This window comes from Sus scrofa, chromosome 9 (assembly GCF_000003025.6).
Source record: "Sus scrofa isolate TJ Tabasco breed Duroc chromosome 9, Sscrofa11.1, whole genome shotgun sequence".
NCBI classification, from domain to species: domain Eukaryota; kingdom Metazoa; phylum Chordata; class Mammalia; order Artiodactyla; family Suidae; genus Sus; species Sus scrofa.
The window spans coordinates 20,120-39,384 of NC_010451.4; the positions used below are offsets into that span (position 1 = coordinate 20,120).

The following is a 19,265-nucleotide window of genomic DNA, read 5'->3' on the forward strand; positions in this document are numbered from 1 at the left end:
TTTAGGGAGGTGCCCAGCGTGTTGGGGTTGGTTACAGGGTGACTCTGACCCTCTGGCCTAAATTGCCTAACCTCAGGGAGGGGACAGGCCTGTGCCTTCAGCATCTGATGGGCATGTCAAGCCCAGTCAGGCAGCCCAATTTGACAAATTCTCTGGGGTCAGATTGGTTTTTCTTTCTCAAAAGGCAGGACTCTGGATTTGACATGTCTGTCTGAATCTTGGGCTTACAGTTTTCAAGCCTCGAGCCTCCATGATGTTGTTACATTAAAAAAAATTTTTTTTCAGGAGTTACCACCTTGGTGCAGCAGAAACGAATCCAACTAGGAACCATGAGGTTGCTGGTTCTATCCCTGGCCTCGCTCTGTGGGTTAAGGGTCCGGTGTTGCTGTGACCTGTGCTGTAGGTCACAGACACAGCTTGGATCCTGTGTTGCTGTGGCATAGGCAGCAGCTGTAGCTGCAGCTGGACCCCTAGCCTGGGAATCTCCATATGCTGCGGGTGTAGCCCTGAAAAAAGGGGGGAAAAATGTGGATGTTTGTGAACGGAACATGTTAAAAGGGCACATTTTTTGTGGCACCTGTGCCAATCTAGGTACCTTGTCTCTCAATAGTTCTACCTGCGTTTCTAACTGTGCTTCCATCTGAGCTTTTTTCCCCGTGTCTAAGCGGGTTTCCGGGAGCCGCCCTGAGCGCAGGGTTGAAATAAACAAGGCTCTCGGGAACCGGGAGGCGGGGAGTCTCACGCTTGGGGCGGAGGCGGCCGAGGTGAGCGCTCTGGGCGCCTGTGAGAAGGGAAGGCCCCGGCTGCTGGGCAGTCCTTGCGCTAAAGGGGAGGAGAAAGGACCTCCAGCTGGCATGGGTCCGAGGCCAGCACGTCCTGCTGAGCCGCCGAGGGAATGAGAGGCGAGGGCTGCGAGCTGTTGTTGGAAGGAAACGCAACCTTTGTTTTCTCAGAGGCAGAACTCTGGACACGCAAATATCTGTCTTGAGTCTCTCGGACGTACAGGTTCCGAGCCGCCGGGCTCCTGAGGTCCTCCGGTGTGAAAGGGGCGGGTGCTCGGGGCGGCTGGAGGAGCCCTGGGTCTCTTCCTCAAGGCGTCTCCCCAAACCTCACTTTCCATCTGAGCCTTTTTTTTTTTTTTTTCTGGCCTCTACCTCTGTATCGCAAGGAGCCGACTTGAAGGCAGGTCTTGCGAATGAAAGCGGATTGATTTAAAGACTCAAGACGCAGTGGGTGGGGAGGCGGAGAGTTTGAATGTCCGGGGATCGGGTAGGCTGCGTGCGGGAGACTGAGAAGGACCCAGTGTCTGGGGTACTTCACTGTGCTGGGTGGCTGAGGAGCAGTGAAATCAAGCGGCCAGGGCCCAAGGAGAGGGTAGCTGCAGGGGCTGCTGAGGGAACCGGGAGGAAGGGCTGAGGGATGGGGTCAGAGCAGATGGTCACCAGGCCGCACGGAGCCCCGGCGGAGACCCTCTGCCGCTGCCTGGCAGCACATTCGAATAGGCTCAGAGCCCGAGTGGAAGAAGGAATGTGGGAGCACTCAGCACAGGCTCATCGATTTGGCGGTGGTTGGGGTGCCTCCAACACTCTGACCCAAATGGCCTCACCTCAGGGAGGGGACTTAACACCTTCAGCATCTGATGGGCGTTTCCCGCCTGCCTGGGTGGCCCAGCTGCAGGAGAGTTTGACAGGTTCTCTGGGGATGGATTGCTTTCTGTTTCTCAGAGGCAGGACTCTGGACGGGAAATGTCTGTCTTGAGTCTTGGCCCCGCCCCCCACCCAGGTCATTGTCATGCGGCAAAGGGGCTGATGGTCGGGAAGGGAGCGTCTAACAGTGGTGCTGGTTCCACTGGGCGACTGTGCAAAAGACTGCAAATCGCTAGGCTTTGCGCTGCAAGACCCCTCCCCCAAATTCCCTCCTCTCTTTCCTTTGGGGCCTCGTTTTCCTGTCCCCAAGCCCTGTTTCAGGGAGCAGACCTAAAGGTCTCGGGAATTAAAGTAGGGTAATTAAAAGGATTTTAATGCATTAAGGTGGGGTGGGGGTGTGTGTGCTGGGAGTCTTTGAGAGAATTGCCCCTCTCTCTGGGCACTTCACTTGGCTTAGAAGGTGAGGAGGAATTCTATCAAGCTGGCAGTTGCCCAAGGCCAGGAGAGCCCTGGGGGGCTGCTGAGGGAAACCGGAGGAAAGGCTGAGAGTCAGTGTTAGAGGAGACGGCCTCCAGAAGGGGCCAGAGCACAGACAAAGCCCATCTGAAGCCCCCTGGCTGCACCTCCAGGCTACGAGGTGGTGCCAAGAGGGGTTAGTGGGAGTCCTAGGATGTGTTAAGATGGCTCACAGGGCGCTATTGACTCTCTGGCACAAATTGACTCGCATCAGGGAGCAGAAAGATGTTTGCTTTCTGCATCTGATGGGTAGTTCCATCCGGCTCTGGCTGCCCAGGGGCCAGAGAGGTGAACACGTTCTCTGGGGTTGGTTTGCTCTTAGTTTCTCAGGGGGCAGGGACACTGGACCCACAATATCTGCTTGAATCTTGGCCTCGCAATTACCAATCCTGCAGCTTCTGTAAAGTCATCACGTGTCCAACGGGGCTGGTGGTCATGAAGGGAGCTTGTGAAAGTGATGCTATTTTGAGGGGCAGACAGGAATCCCTGGGCTTTATCTTTCAGGAGTTCTCCCCGGATTCTTTCTTCCCCTTCCATCTGAACCTCTATGTCCTGTCTGCAATCGCTGTTTCAAGGAGCAGAACTAAGGGAAGGGCCTGAGAGGGAAGGCAGCTGGGACTGATTTAAAGAAGGCTCTCGGTACCCAATGGTGGGGATGCAGAGGTTTTTATGTATTGGGGTGGGGTAAGTTGGGGTGAGCACTCGGGGACACTGTGAGAGGGAAATACCTCAGCATCTAGGGCATTCATTCGGCTCAGCAGCTGAGGAGAAATGAAATCGAGCAGCTCAGGCCCAAGGCCCGGGTAGCTTCTAGGGCGGCTGAGAAACAGGAGGAAGGGCTGAGAGACGGTGTTAGATGAAGGTCGCCAGGCTGAACCCCAGCCCAGGCAGAGCCCCTGGCAGACGCCTGGCTGAGACTCCGGGCTCAGAGGTGCAGTTGAGGGAGGACTGTGGGACCCTCAGCACATGCTCAGAGGCTTGGGCTGGAAACAGGGAGCCTCTACGGCTCTGGCCAAACGGACTCACCTCAGGGCAGGGACACAGCTGTGCCCTCAGCATCTGGCGGGCATGTCAGCCAGATCGGTGCCCCAGGGCCAGAGTGTGACAGGCTCCCTGGGTCAGCTGGCCCTGTTGCTCCAGAGGCAGACCCTTGGGTCCAGAAACAACAGGGCTAAAGATGGGGCTTTGCCGTTTGAAGCACTGGTCTTGGGCACAGACCGGCGTGAGTGTCCTCTGCTCCTTCCTCTCAGCGAACTGAACACCCAAGAAGAGAGGGCGTGATGTCAGCCACTTTCAGAAACCTGAACATTCGAGATTCAAGCCAGGTATTTGCTTGTCCCCTCAGAGAGCCTGTCAAATTTTCTGGTCATTTATCAGAGAAACACGCTGAATTTGAGCCAAAGATGTGTGAGCAGAATTATGCCAGTATCCTGAGGTGAAAGAAATTGGCCAGATGATAAGAGGCGCCCTGTAACCCCATCTCAGCCCCGAGCACTTCCGTGGGGTCTCGTCATACAATCGGCAACCACGTATTTCAGCCTGAAGGAGTGGAGGGTCTCCGGGGTTCTCCAGAGCCCTTTGACCAGACTGTGCTGCTCTAACAGCAACTCGGAGCCCTGACAGCCTCCAGCGGCAGAAGTCTGCTCTGCAGGGCCCGGGGGCACTGCCAGTGTGATTTCCTTCCTCCTCTCCCTTTCAGTGCCCAGAAACACGCTACGGGCTGGGGTGTGACAATCTCAGAGCCGGAACTCACCCCACACCCTGAAATCAACAACCCCACTTGGTAAGTCCTGTGAGCAGCCCCTGATCAGTCAGCACCCTTCAACCCTGGGACCCAGCATGAACCCAAGGACCATGCAGCCTTTGTAAAAGTTACCTGGTTTTAGGTAACCTCCCTGCAGCAGGTGTCTGGCGGAGGAGGGAGAGGATCAGGTGGGAGGGAAGGAAAAGCTTGAGATCTCTGGAGAGAAAGAGCACAGGTATGAGCACAGTCTGCGCCCGAAACCACTGTGCTGACACGGCGCCTTCACAACCAGAAGGCCACCTTTCTGGAAGTACATTCTACATGGACCAGCCTGATTCCAGCAAATTGTAGGGCCAAAATCCAAGCCTGGTATTTCTGGGTCCAGAGTTGTGCCTCCAAACCACCAACGGGAATCGGACCTGAGTTAGCCTGTCAAACTCTCTAGCCATTGGGCCACTGGACCAAGACCCATCTCCAATCTTGCCTGGGGGCCTGAAGGTGAAGTCCAGGCGATGCAGCAGGGGGCACTCTGGTGCTCTGGCGCCATCTGGTGGCCATCTGCTCTAACACTCTCAGGCCTCCCTCTGCCTCCCACAGCAGAAGCCTGGTCTGCACTCCAGGCAGAGGACTGGGCCCCTTGCCAGCCTGATTTCCTAAGTCCTCTCCCTCACAGCGCACTGAAAGGCATGATGGGGGGACTATCTCAGAGTCAGCCAGGGCCCTCACCCCAACTGAGACCACCCCACTCCCTGAAATCAGACACCTTGGTAAGTTAGTGGAACCAGGTGGCCCTCCATCAGCACCCCGCAACCCTGTACCTGGCTTGAGATCCAGGACCTCCCAGGCGTCATTCACACTCCCTGGATTGAGGTAGGTTCCTTGACAGGCTCCCCCACAGAGGAGGAAGAGGCTCAAGTGGAACAGGAGGAAGGAGGAGGTGGAGCTCTCTAAAGAGAAAGGCAGAGGGAGAGGCTGAGACCTGCCCCCACAGCACCACCACATTAATGCACTGCATTCATGACCAAAAGCCCAGCTTTCCAGAAGCCAAATTCACCCCAGGCTGATTTACAACTCCGCACGCCCAAGATTTAAGGCAGGGTTTCTGGGTCCAGCGATGTGCTTCAAACTAGCAAAGGACACTCAGGCCTGAGGCCGCCTGTCAAACTCTCCAGCCATTGGCCACCTGATCAGGCACAGATTGAACGTGAAATGTGGTGGCAGAACTTTAATCCTCCTCTGAGCTGAGGCACATTGGGTCGCAGCGTAGGAGGTACCAAGTACCCAAATGCAAATGTCTGGGTACCCACTTGGGCCTCCACCAAGCCTTTTGCATCCTGAATCTGAGCCTGGTGATGCGGCCATGGTGGTGAGAGTAGGTGGGGGTCGGGTAAGCTCTGCTGTTTCTCCAGCTCAGGCTGGTGGACAGAGGCCCTCACAGCAAGTCTCAGCCCTTCCTCTGCCTCCCACAGAGGAACCCTGCTCTGCACTGGCCTGGGGCACCTGTCGTGTGGTTTTCTTACCTATCTCCCTATCAGCACACTGAAATGCACAATGGGGGGCGAGGGGAGTGACTGTCTCAGCCGGCCAGGCCACTCACCCCACCCAACTTTATCCCACTCCCCAACATCAGCCACCCTCCTTTTAAGTCAGGACAGCAGGCTTTGAATCAGCAGCCTTCCTCCCTGGGACTCTGCTTGGAATCCTAAACAAATCAGCTGTGATTCACCTTATGTAGCTTTAGACAGCTTCCTTCAAGGGGGTGTCCCGTGGAGGCTCAAGCGGCTCAGGTGCAATGGAAGATGGAGGTTGTGGAGCTCTCTGGAGAGAAAGACCCAGCCATGAGCACAGTCCACCCCCCACCCACCAAGAGACGACAGCACAGGCACACTGCATTCATGACATGAAGCCCAGCTTTCCAGAAGCCAAACTCCCTGCCAGGCTGATTCTAGAAAACTGCACATCCAACATTCAAGCCAGGTGTTTCTGGGGATGGAGGTCTGCCTGCAAACTAGCAAAGGACACTCTGACCACAGACAGCCTGTCAATCTCCGTCATTTTGGGGCCACCTGACCAGACAGGAATTGAATTAGACACGTGATGGAAGAATTCTGTCCCCTCACTGAGTTGCGGCAAATTGGGCCGCAGGGTCCAAGGCATTATGAACAAACCAGGCTCCAGGCACCACCTCGAGGTTCCATGGGTCCATCTCCAATCCACTTGGAAGCCTGGACAGGCAAACAGGGAGCTGCAGGGGCCTCTGCTGTGCGCTGGCGCCCTCTGGTGGACATGTGCTCCAACAGCAACTCGGCCCTGCCTCTGCCTCCCACAGCAGAAGCCTGGTCTGTGCTGGCTTGGGCCCCTTGCCAGCCTGATGTCCTTGCTCCTCCCCCTCTCGGGCGCACTGAGATACACTGCGGGAGCGGGGGGTATGAAATTCTTACAATCGCCCTGGATACTCTCCCCACACCTCCTGAAATCAGTGACCCCACTTTGTCAGTCCCTTTAGCAGGCTCTGAATCAATCAGCATCCTTCAGCCCTGGGACCCAGATAGAAACCGAGGACCACCCAGGCTTTATTCATGTTACCGAGTTGCAGTAGCTTCCTTCAAACAGGCGTCTGGCAGAGGAGGAAGGGTCTCAGGTGGGAGGGGAAAAAAAGCATGAGGAGGTCTCTAGAGAGAAAGAGCCTGGGCCTGAGCACAGCCTGCCCCCAAAAAAACCACCGGTTGACATAGTACGTTCACAACCAGCATTCCAGATTTCTAGAAGATCAACTCCAAATGGACCAACAGATTCCAGCAAACTGTAGGGCTAAAATTCAAGCCAGGTATTTCTGGGTCCAGAGTCATACCTCTAAACAATCAAAGGGGACTCAGACCCCAGACAGCCTGTCAAAATTTCTAGCCATTGGGCCAGTGGACCATGAAGGAATTAAACCTGAGATGAGATGGCAGAACTATGTTCCTCTTCTGAGATGAGGCAAATTGTCCATAGACTTGGAGGTGCCCTGTAGCTAAGCCCCAGCTCTGGGCACCTCTTTTGGCTTCCACCAGCCCATCTCCAACCATATATTTGAGGCTGAAAGTGAAGCCATGGAGCCGCAGAGGGGGTTCTGTTGGTGCTCTGGCACCATCTGACAGACATGGGCACTCACAGCAAGTCTCGGCCCTTCCTCTACACCCCACAGAGGAACCCTGCTCTGCACTCACGTGGGGCACTTATCAGCGTGACTGTCATAGCACCCTCCCTCTCAGCACACTCCAGTGCACGAGGGTGGTGGCATGAAAGTCTCACAGTCGGCCAGGCCACTCACCCCATCCAACTTTATCCCACTCCCAAAAATCAGCAACCCTCCCGCACCATGAAAACATTTCCCACCTTGTATCTGAGCCTGGTGAGTCAGCCATGGAGTTGCTGTCAGCAGGAGGGGTGTCTTTGGGAAGGAGCTCTGCCCTCACTCCTGAGCCATCTGGCAGACATGGGCCCTAACAGCCAGTCCCAGCCCTTCCTCTGCCTCCTACAGAGGAACCTGCTCTGCACTAGCCTGAGGCTCCATCCTGTGTGATTTTCTTACCCGTCTCCTCCTCTCTGTGTTCAAATGCAGATGGGCGAGGGGTTGACTGACTCACAGTTGGTCAGGCCACTCACCCCGCCTGAATTTACCACATGCCCTGAACTCAGCAACCCTCCTACTTAAGTCAGGACAACAGGCTTTGAATCAGCAGCCTCCCTCCCTGGGACTCAATCCAGCCATGATTCACCTTCATGGATTTAGACAGCTTCCTTTGAATGGGTGTCCTGCAGAGGCTGAAGCCCCTCAGGAGCAGAGGACAGACAGATTTTGGAGATCAGTGGAGAGAGCGAGCCCAGCCATGATCACAGCCCACCCACCAAATGACCACCACAAAACACACTGCATTCATGACCAGAAGCCAGCTTTCCAGAAGCCAAACTCCCTGCCAGGCTGATTCTAGAAAACTGCATGTACCACATTCAAGCCAGGTGTTTCTGCATCCAGAGGTCTGCAAACTAGCAAGGGACACTCAGACCACAGATATCTTCTCTCTCCCCGTCATCTTGGGGCCACATGACCAGACAGGAACTGAATCAGACAAGTGGCAAACTCCATTCTGTCACTGAGTTGAGGCAAATTGGGCCACAGGGTGAGAGGCACCATGAACTCAAACACCCGGCTCCTGCACCTCCTTGAGATTCCATGGGGCCATGTCCAACCCCCTTCTGAGCCTGGAGGTGCGACCAGGGAGCTGCAGGGGCCCTGCTGTGCACTGGCGCCCTCTGGCGGACATGTGCTCTAACAGCACCTCTCAGCCCCGCCTCTGCCTCCCCCAGCAGAAGCCTGGTCTGTGCTGGCCTGGGCCCCTTACCAGCCTGATGCCCTTGCTCCTCCCCCTCTCGGGTGCACTGAGCTACACTGCGGGTGGGGGCATGACTCTCTCACAGTCGGCCAGGACCCTCACCCCACACGACATCTCCCCCGCATCCTCAAATCAAGGACCCTGCATTCTAAGTCATGTGAGCAGGCTCCAAATCAGTCAGCTCCCTTCAGCCCTGGGACCCAGCTAGAAACCAGGAACCACCCCCAGCCTTTATTCACCTTGCCCAGTTTTAGGCACCTTCCTTGCAGCAGGTGTCCGGCATAGGAGAAAGGAGGCTCAGGTGGGAGGGGAGAAAAAGCGTGAGGAGACCTCCAGAGAGAAACAGCAGGGGTATGAGCATGGCCTGCCCCCCAAAACCACCAGGCTTACGCAGTGCAGTCACGGCCAGGAGACTAGCCTTCCAGAAGCTCAACTCCAGGTGGACCAGCATCATTCGAGCAAGTTGTACAGCCAAATTCAAACCAGGTGTTTCTGGGTCCAGAGCTGGGCCTCCAAATAATCAAAGGAGACTCAGACCCAAGAAAGCCTGTCAAACTCTCTAGCCATTAGTTAACCAGACCATGCAGGAATTGAACTTGAGATGCAATGGCAGAACCATGTCCCTTTTTCTGGGATGAGGCAAATTGTCCAGAGACTGGAGGTGCCCTGTAACCCAGCCCCAGGTCTGGGTACCTCTTTGGGCTTCCTCCAACCCATCTTCCACCTTGAATGTGAGTCTGAAAGTGCAGCCATGGAGCAGAAGAGGGGGTTCTGCTCGTCCTCTGGCACCCTCTGGTGGACACAGGCTCTAAAAGCAACTCCCAGGCCGCCTTCTGCATCCCTCAGCAGAACCCTGCTCTGATCTGGCCCAGGCTCCTGCCAGCATGATTTCCTTATTCTTCTCTCAGCCCACTGACATACCCTACAGGCAGAGGTATCACTATCTCAGAGTCGCCGGGGCACCTACACCCACCCCTGACATAAACCCATCCCTGAAATCAGCCATACACCTCTCTTTTTAGGTCAAATGAGCAGCCTTTGAATGTCAGCACCCTTCAGCCCTGGAACAGCTTGAAATCAAGGATCACCCAGGCTTTCATCATGTTACCTGGACTGGGGTGGGTTCCTTATCACTGGGGTGGGCAGAGCAGCAACAGGACCAGGCAGGAGGGCAGGGGGAGGTTTTGGAGGATCTCTGGAGAGAAAAGGCACAGGGACCAGCCCAGCCCATCCCAGAATATCCACCAGGTGGAGTCTCTGGTACCTCACAGCCAGAAGCCCAGCTTTCCAGAAGTCAAGCTGCACTCCAGCCTGATTATAGAAATGGTACACCCAGGACTCCAAGTATGTATTTCTGGATCCAGAGATCTGCCTACAGTCAAAGGGCAGACCCCCAACAGGCTGTCAAACTCTCCAGCCATTGGGACAACTGACCATGCAGGAATTGAACCAGAGATGTGATGGCAGAAATATTTCCCTCTCTCAGAATAGGCAAATTTGGAAAGAGGCACCACATGCCAAAATGGAAGGCTCTGGGCACCTCCTTGGTGTCCCAAGGACCCATCTCCAACCTTGCCTCTGAACCTGAAGGTGAAGTCTGGGTGATGCAGAGGGGTGGCTCTGCTGGTGCTCTGGCGCCATCTAGTGGCCATAGTCTCTAACAGCAACTCTCAGTCTTTCCTCTGCCTCCCTCAGCAGAACCCTGGTCTGCACTGGCCTGGGCCACTTGCCAGCCTGAGTTCCTCACTTGTCTCCCTCCCAGTGCACAGAAATGCATGGTGGATGGGGTATGACTATCTCAAAGTCATCCAGGGCACTCATCCCACCCAGACCATCCCACTCCCTGAATCAGACACCCTGCTTGGTAATCAATGGAGCCTGCTGGCCATCAATCAGCACCCCTCAGCCCCGGCACCCGAGACTCTTCTTCCTCCGACAGACACTTGTTCCAAGGAAGCTACTGCAAACAGATAGTGTGAAAAAGGCCTTGGTTTCATGCTGGTTCCCATGAAACCCCAATCCCCTTCTGAGCGTGGAGATCCAAACAGGTAGGTACAGGGAGCGCTGCTGTGCGCTGGCGCCCTCTGGCGGACATGTGCTCTAACAGCAGCTCTCAGCTCTTCCTCTGCCTCCCAGTCAGGAGCATGCACTGGCCTGGGGCACCAGCCAGCCTCAGGTCCTTATTCCGCTCCCCTTCGGAGCAATGCAATACACTACCAGCCAGGTATGAGTAGCTCACTTTCAAGCAAGACGTTCACCCTGCACGACACCACCACACACCCCGAAATCAATGGGCCCACTTTATAAGTCATGTGAGCAGGCTCTGAATGAGTCAACACGCTTCAGGAATGGCTGAGACCCGCCCCCACGACACCACCCCAGTGATGCACCATACTGACCGCTAACAGCCTCACTTTCCAGAAGCCAATGTCACCCCAGGCCGATTCTAAAATACTGCAGGCCCAAGACATAAGCCGGGGATTTCTGGATCCAGTGATATCCTCCAAACAAGCACTCATGCCCTAGGCAGCCTGTCAAACTCTCCATCCTCTGGACCACATGATTGTGCAGAGACGGAGCCTGAGATGGGACGGCAGAACCTTCGTCCTTCTCCGAGTTGAGGCACATTGGGTCACAGTGTTGGAGGCACCGTGTAACCAAAGGCAAATGTCTGGGAACCGACTTGGGCCTCCACCAATCATGTTCCACCCTATATCTGAGCTTGGTTCTGTGGTCAGGGAGCTGCAGGGGGGGGCACTGGTGGGGAGGACTGCTGTCACTCAGGCGCCACCTGTTGGACGTGGCATCTAACTACCAGTCTCAGCCCTTCCTCTGCCTCCCAGAGGAACCCTGGTCTGCCCTTGCCTGGGCCACGTGCCCGTGTGGTTTTCTTACCTGTCTCCCTCACACTCAGATGCACGATGGTGGGGTTGTGACTTATTCACAATCAGCCAGGCCACTCACCACACCCGACTTTGTCCACTCCCTGAAATCAGCAACCCTGCTATTTAAGTCAGGACAGAAGACTTTGACTCAGCAGCCTTCCTCCCCAGGACTCTGCTTGGAATCCTAAATAACCCGGCCATGAGTCTCCTTACATGGATTTAGACAGTTTCCTTCAAATGTGTGTCCTGCAGAGGCTGAAGGGGCTCAGGTGCAGGGAGAAGATGAAGGTTGTAGAGCTCTCTAGAGAGAAAGAACCCAACCATGAGCACAGCCCACCCCCCAAAAGACCACCGCATAGACACACTGCATTCACAACTGAAGCCCAGCTTTCCGGAAGCCAAACTCCCTGCCAGGCTGATTCTAGAAAACTGCATGTACCACACTCAAGCCAGATGTCTCTGGGTCTAGAGTTCTGCCTGCAAACAAGCAAAGGACACTCAGACCACAGACAGCCTCTCTATCTCCCTCATCTTGTGACATGTGATGGCAGAACTGTCCCCTCAGTTGAGGCAAATTGGTTCACAGGGTCAGAGGCACCATGAACTCAAACACCCGGCTCCTGCACCTCCTTGAAATTCCATGGGGCCATGTCCAACCCCCTTCTGAGCCTGGAGGTGCGACCAGGGAGCTGCAGGGGCGCTGCTGTGCACTGGCGCCCTCTGGCGGACATGTGCTCTAACAGCACCTCTCAGCCCCGCCTCTGCCTCCCCCAGCAGAAGCCTGGTCTGTGCTGGCCTGGGCCCCTTGCCAGCCTGATGCCCTTGCTCCTCCCCCTCTGGGGCGCACTGAGATACACTGCGGGGGCGGGGGGGCATGACTTGCTCACAGTCGGCCAGGACCCTCCCCCACACGACACCTCCCCCTCAAATCAAGGACCCGACTTTATAAGTCATGTGAGCAGGCTCTGACTCAATCAGCATCATTCAGCCGTGGGACCCGGCTTGTAATCAAGGACCACCCAGCCTTTATTCACGTTTCCTGGTTTTAGGAAGCTTCCTTGCAGCAGGTGTCTGACAGCGGAGGAAGAGGCTTGGCTGGGATGGAAGAACAATTGTAGATCTCTGGAGGCGAAAAGCCCAGGGGTCGGCTTAGTCCCCCACCCCCAACACCACTGCATCAATGCACTGCATTCACGGCCATACGCCCTGCTCTCCAGAAGCCAGTATGAGGCCAACCAGATGCTAAAACCACTGCACGACCCATGCAGGTCCATTAGCGATGGCCTAGACACGCGATCCTGAGAGCCCAGGTCTCAAGGTGCGTGGACAGAAACACAAGTTCTCCCAGAAGAATTTGTTATCGCAGGGTCAGAATTCTGAAAAGATACTTTATCGAACTCGCTTTTTCTAACTCTATGCCAAAAAAACCAGTTTTGAAATTTTCAAGAGTTTCACCTAGACCAATTTTCTCTGGAATCTAAAGAATATTGTGGCTACACTGTATTAAAATAAAGTGTCTTTTTCTTAGTCTTAGGCTCATAGTGAAAATCTTCCCAGTCAGACAGAATTCACCCCAGAGGGCACCGCAGTGGAACAGAACCAGAACATCCCATGTCACAAGGCAGAATGGCCATCACAAATCACAACATCTCATGCACAAACACGGGGCGGGGGGGGGGCATCCTAGTCATAGGCCCCCGAAATATAAGATTGCCGTCTCTCAGAAAACCCTCAGAGACACGGAATGGCAGATCCCAGTACAGTGGCCGAAACTTGGTGTCTGTCCACTGGTGTCGAATAGAAACTTGGAGAGAGCGTTCGGGGTAAAGGAGGAAAAAATAGCCTTATTGCTTTGCCAGGCAGAGGAGGCCACAGCCGGCTCATGCCCTAAGGACTGTGCCCGCCTTCGGGAGAGAACAGGAGGTGCTTTTAGAGTTTGGGGAGAGAAAATAGGGGCCCAGACAAGGGCGGGGTGGATGCAAGCTTTACTCCCCTCAGAGTCGGTGTTTCGTGGCCCCAGGACTGGTTCCGGGGGTCCTCCACTCTGGTTGTCACGTGTTGGGGGCTTCGTTCTGCAGAGGGACTCAGAGGCTGTTATGCGTGTTCCTTGAAGGGGATCCAGGACTCGGTCCCGGGGCTGCCCTGCTGCCTCTTGACTGGTCTCCTGTCTCTGCCTCCCCTCCCTTCCCTGATGAGCAGCAGTTTGAACCTGCCCTTTGGGAGCTCAGGGGAGGTCACGGAGGCTGAAGCTGGTTCCCTAAAATCCCGAAGCAGGGGACACAGGAAGGCTTGTTCCCAGGACGTCCCAGGGCCTGCTCCGCCTCAGCGCACCGACAGTAAATGGAAGTATGCGGAGTCTTCAGAGGTTTCAGCGGGAGGGAGAGTGGCAAGACTGAGAGAAGCGGGGGATGAGGGAGCAGAGCTGGGGCCTGATGTTCGGAATATCAGTCCCGGTGAGGAAGGTGCCTTGGCAGAGTCGCCAGCTGCGGCAGAAGGGGACCCCTCCAGGGCCCAGTGTGGGCTCCTGTCTGACACTGGGAAATGAATTGTCTCAGGAGACACACGTGCCGACAGAGAGAGAGGCTTCTTGGGAAGGACGCCCAGGCGGAGGGCAGCAGGGGAGGGAGCCCAGGAGAACGGCTCCGCCATGCGGCTCGAAGCCTCAGGTGTTACGGGACCGGGGGCCTTCCTGGTGGCACACGTGCTTCTCAGCCGAGACGGAGCCTACGGATCAGGGAGGCTGGTCGTCTGCCCCCCTTCCATGCCCTCCCAACCCTCCCACTTTGTCTCCAGGGCAGCACCGTGTTTCTCCTCAGGGCCACCTGCTGTGACACAACTCCTGCAAGGGCTGGGGTCCTGCCTGGCCCAGGGGGCGGTTTCAGTGGTTCAGTCAACGGTGCCCTAACATGAGCACCATGAAAGGCCCTGCAGACGGGGCCCGGATTTCTCGGTCTGCCAGGGCCCTCGCCCCACCTGACACCACCCCCCAGCCTGCCATCCCTCAGCCGCCCTGCTTTTTAATGCACAGGAGTGGCCGTTAAATCCATCTGGACCCTTCAGTCCTGGGGCCCAGCTTTAAATCAGTAACCTCACACCCTTTGTTCACGTCACTGGGTTTTAGGTATTTTTCCCTACCAAGAGGTGGGAAGAGGGAAGGGAGAAAGGAAGCTGGGGATCAATTTCAAAACAAAGTTCACAGGGGGGAGCGTAGCCCACCCCCCAACATAGCACCCCTTTGACACCCTCCATTCACGACCACCAGCCCAAAGCCCTTGCAAGCTGATTCTAGAAAACTGCACATGCAAGATGTGCGCCAGGTATTTCCGGGGCCGGAGCTGTGCCTCCAAACCATCAAAGGGCACGCAGACCACAGCCAGCCTGTCACGCTCTCTAGCCGTTGGGCCACCCCACCAGACAAGAATTGATCACAGATATGAAGGCAGAAGTGTGTCTCCTCTCCGAGATGAGGAAAATGGGGGCAGGTGGTCAGAGGTGTCCTGTACCCAAGCCCCAAGCTCTGGGCACCCCCTTGGGGCCCCACCGACCCATCTCCTCCTACCTCTGAGCGTGGACGTGCGGCCAGGGAGCTGCGGGGGGCGGGGCGCTGCTGGGGCTCTGGCGCCCTCTGGCGGCCATGTGCTCTAACAGCAACTCTCAGTCCCTCCGTCTCTCTCAGCAGCCCGGGGGGCGCTAATCCTGGGCACCTGTCAGCTCGATTTCGGTCCTCCTCTCCCTCTAAGCACAGTGAAGAGCCCTACAGATGGGGTATTTCTCAAAGCCTCCCAGGATATCCACCCCAACCTGCCACATCCCACGACCTTAAAACACTCAGCTGCCCTGCTGCACCACTGAGTCAGGAGAGCCAGCTTTAGGTCACCCTGCCTTAAGCAATAAGACACGCCTTTAGGTCAGATCCCCATGATGCCAGTCGGGGACAGGAAGAGGCTCAGGTGCAAAGGCAAGGAGTACGTTGGAGAGAAATCTCAAGAGAAAGGGCACAGAGATGAGCACAGCCTGCCCACCAAAATACCGCTGCACTCCCACCCTTCGTTCATGACCTCAGCCTCCGTGTGTCCCTAACTGGACTTCAGTGTCCCTAACTAAGGCCCTGCGCTGTCCCTACCTAAAGCACTGCAGTGTCCCTAAAGCCCTGAGCTGTTCCTAACAAAGCCTGGGCAAGGTCTCTTACTAAGGCACTGAGCTGTCCCTAACTAAGGCTGGGCAAGGTCCCTTACTCAGGCCCTGTGCTTTGGCCAACTGTGGTGCTGCACTCTCCCAAAGGAGGGCCTGCCCTGTTCCTAACTAAAGCCTTGTGCTGCTCCCAACTACACAAGCCTTAGTAAGGCTCGGCGCTGTCACTAATAAGGCCCAATACTGTCCCTAACTAATGCCCTTAAGTTCTCCCTAAGTAAGGCTTTGAGGGCTCCCTAACTAGACCTAATCTGTCCCTATCCAAGGCCCAGCTCTATCCCTAACAAATGCCCTGAACTATGCCTAACTCAGTCCCTGCCCTCTCCCTAACTAAGGCCCTGCACTGTCCCCAACTAGACCTGGATGAGTGGCCTCCCCCTGGGCTGTCTCACACCCACCCCCACTGCCATGGAACTTGAGGGAAGGGGGGACGAAGCCCAGCCAGGTCCTAAGCAGGATGGTGTGGGCTCAGCTGTTTCCCCACAAAACTCACGTGCTGGCTCCCTAACCCCCAGGAACCCAGGATGTGACTGTCTTTGGAGATGGGGTTTTCAAGAGCCGTCAAGGTAAAACGACGCTATGAGGGTGGATCCTGGTCCATCAGGACTGAGGTCCTACAAGAAGAGACCAGGACACAGGCACAGGGGCGACCACGTGAGCACATGGGGAGAAGACGGAGGTCCACACGCAGAGAGAAGCCCCGGGAGGAACCAGCCTGCAGACACCTTGATCTCAGACAGCATCCAGGCGAGGAGACAGGTCTGTTGTGTAAGCGCCTGGACTCGGGCATTTGATGTGGCAGCACCAAGCAGACTCGGACGCAGGGCAAATCAGGCCTCAGGCTGGGCATGCTCCATCCCCTGCACGTGAGTTACGGAGCCTCCGCAGCTGAGGAGTGTCCCCGGGGAGGGCGCGTGAGAGGAGAGTTCAAGCAGCCCCGCGCGCCTGATCTACACGCACACGCGTTGGTTTTCTCCCGTACACTCGGCCACACCCATCTGAACCGCAGATCTGGCTTCACCACCACTGGGGACGTGAGCTTCACCTGCTGGGGGACACCTCCTCCGTGACTTCCAGTACCACAAGCACCAGAGAGCTCACACCCACGTGCAGTCCCACTTCACAGGACCCAGAGACGTGCGCTAGTGCCCTGGTGACCCTGCTGCAGCAGAGCCGCCCGTCGCCCACCACAGCCCGTGATCCGTTACCCGCTCACGGTGCCCACGTGGGCACCCCACCCCCTCCTGGTTGGAGTCCTCCACCCAGAAGCAGGGAGGAGAAACAAGGGGGACAGAGCCTGGCCCCTGACACCCCCCGCCCTGGACCCTCCCATGAAGGGGGCAGAGACATCTTGAGCTTGAGCCCATTTCAGGACACGGCACTTTGTTCCAGTAACAAACATTCGCCCTGAAAGCTGAAGTGCCTGTAAAACCCTCCCCATCAGGAACAGAAAGGAAGGCTTCATCTTGTCACACTTCCCTCAAACCACAGCCTGTGCCGAGACCACCTCTCAGGTCAGGGTGCTTCAGGGCAGCCCCTTTAAAAGGTGCCTGGAGTCCAACTCCCCAAGGTCTGCCTTCAGCTTAAAGGGGACGTTTCCTTGACAACCAGCTTCACACGCTCCCAAACGCGTCTCCTTCCAACCCCCCATTCTAGTCTTGCTGAGCCTAAAGGGACAGTGCCGTCATCACCTGCCGGAAAGTGATGCCTTGAAGCCCGTAGTCATCAGTCGCCTGATGCCACCGAGGATGGACTCCCAGAGGGGCCGGCTCTGCAAGGTAGCCTCTCCCGGACTCGGCGCTGGGCTCCTCTCCACCGACAGGGTGAAGTGGCGGTTCTCACGGGACGTGGTGGAAGCGCTCAGCTTCCGACGCAGCCAGGCCTTGCTCCTTTCCAGGTGCTTCCAGGGTCCTCATTCTCCCCAGACCCGCACGCCCGTGGCTGCGTCTGTGCCCGTCAGCACAGCACCTTGGTCTTCTCTTAAAACGAGGGTTGGTTTATGCACAGAATTGAATGGTGGCCCGAAAAGCTGTGTCCCCCGGAACACATCAACGGGACCATACCTAGGAAAGGGCCTTTGCGGGTGTGGATGAGGGTCCTGAGACGAGGTCATTGTGGGCTAGAGTGGCCCTAAACCCAATGTCAGGGTCCTGATAAGAGACAAAGAGGGGACACAGACACAGAGGAGAAGCCACCCGAGGTAAGGCAGAGATGGAGGGAGGCAGCCACAGCCTGGGGACCCCTGGACACCCCAGGAGCTGGAAAGGGCAGGAAGGACCCTCCCCTGGAGCCTCCGGAGGGACTTCAGCGCTGAGACACTTGACCTCGGATGTCTGGTCCCCAGGACTGGGGGAGGATGGATTCCCGTTGCTTTAAACCACCCAGCTCAGGGTCATTTGCAAGAGAAGCCACAGAAGGGCCCCACAGACGCTGCTCTGTAGGATCCTGGAAGTGCAGGTCTATCTAAAGGCAGATAGAGCCTGGATTAGAGAGACCTCAGAGTCAGCTCTGGGCCCCCAGAAAACCCAAAGCAGAGGCTGGACAGCACAAGGTTGAGGGGTCAAGTCTGAAGGCCGTCCCGAAGGGTGCTGGCTGCACACGGCCCCCGGGTTCCTACACCTGCACACGGGAGGGGGCATTTCAACCCTGACCTAGGGCCTTTCACGCGGCTAATTAAGAACCCGCCAGTTACACAGAGAAAACCCTGTGAGGACACCCACTGCCCCGGGGAACCATCTGAGGCTGGTCAGGGGTGGGGAACGCTCTCCCGCGCAGCAGCGGCCCCCACGGGAGCGCCGTCACCGGAAAGCTGGCAGCCCGTGTCGGGATCTCCGAGCAGATGATGCTCCCGAGCTTTATCCACCCTCCCGGGTGAACCACCTGAACATGCACAGACTTTAAAACCTGGAAGAAAGGGCTGGGTACCAGGAGCGCTCGCTTGCCGAGCTGGCGTCTGCAGGCCACGGGGATGGTCCTGGCCTCGGGGCTTTTCTGGAAGCTTTCCCTTTGCCTACCTGAGTAACTCCTTCTGTCTGAGCCCTCTCTGCCTTTTTTCTTGCTTCCTCACCTCTGCCTGGGGAGGACTTCCCAGGGCAGATTCGGGTGCTCTTCCTTAGCAGGTCGTGGCCTGGCGATTCCTGTGGAAGGGCCAGCAGAGGCCACTCAGGCTGGCCCACCCGCAGGCCATGGCTCCTCACTCCCTCCACACAGCCCCGGCCCACAGCGGCTAACAGGGCAGAAAGTGTGCCCTCGGGTACAGCTGCAGGTACTCTTGCTGCCCGGAGGGGCTATTTAGACAGACCTCAACTCAGCACCTGGGAACAGCTGGGCAGCCAACTCTCACCCATCAGGGGCTCATGGTTGCAGGAAATGGGTCTTGCTGCAAATGGGTCAGTACAAGGACCAGGTGTGGGGTCCTGAGGGTCCGGATAGACAAGGGGCTGCAGCTCTAGCTCGTTTTCTAATCATTTTAACTGGCTCATGAGTGGGAGACAATTTCAAGAGACCCTCTTCTCATGAGAGAAATCCTGGAATTAGGAAGAGGAGGGGAGGTGGGTGGAGACAGCGGCCAGTACCCTGTGTGCATTGGAAGCCTCTGGAAAACCCAGTGGAGGGAGGCTGCACAGAGAGAAGCCCAGGGGCACAGACCTGTCCAGGAGCTGCTGTTTGTTAGTCCAGATCCTGCTCCGAGGTGCTCAGGAACAGCTCTGACCAACACGGGGAGCTCGGGGTGGTCTGCAGTGAGGACCCTGGGCACAGTTCCTGTGTGCTGAGCCTGTCAGGGGGCCCAGGACGGGGCCTGGACCCCACGTGGAGGGACTGCTGGGTGACACCTGGTGCAGGGAGGGCCTGCCCACGTGAGCCCCAGGGGCTGCTGGGTGACCACCCAGGTGAGCTGCATGTCCTG

At 56.6% G+C, this 19,265-nt stretch overlaps 2 long non-coding RNA genes across 4 annotated transcripts; one reads left to right on the forward strand and one right to left on the reverse strand.

Annotated features, from left to right (window-relative positions):
• LOC110255343 lies at positions 738–5,632 on the forward strand. The gene is made up of 3 exons (XR_002335495.1): positions 738–3,487; positions 3,862–3,945; positions 5,537–5,632. It is a non-coding gene; the product is annotated as an uncharacterized LOC110255343 (long non-coding RNA).
• LOC110255344 lies at positions 3,956–19,137 on the reverse strand. Of its 3 annotated transcripts, XR_002335497.1 has the most exons (5): positions 18,373–18,996; positions 17,422–17,508; positions 17,050–17,337; positions 5,633–5,724; positions 3,956–4,122 (listed from the first exon to the last, which is right to left on the reverse strand). It is a non-coding gene; the product is annotated as an uncharacterized LOC110255344 (long non-coding RNA). The 3 variants fall into 3 exon arrangements; XR_002335498.1 differs by lacking the exons at positions 3,956–4,122; positions 5,633–5,724 and adding an exon at positions 19,007–19,137 and having other exon boundaries at positions 14,043–17,337; positions 18,373–18,495; XR_002335496.1 differs by lacking the exons at positions 3,956–4,122; positions 5,633–5,724 and having other exon boundaries at positions 14,043–17,337.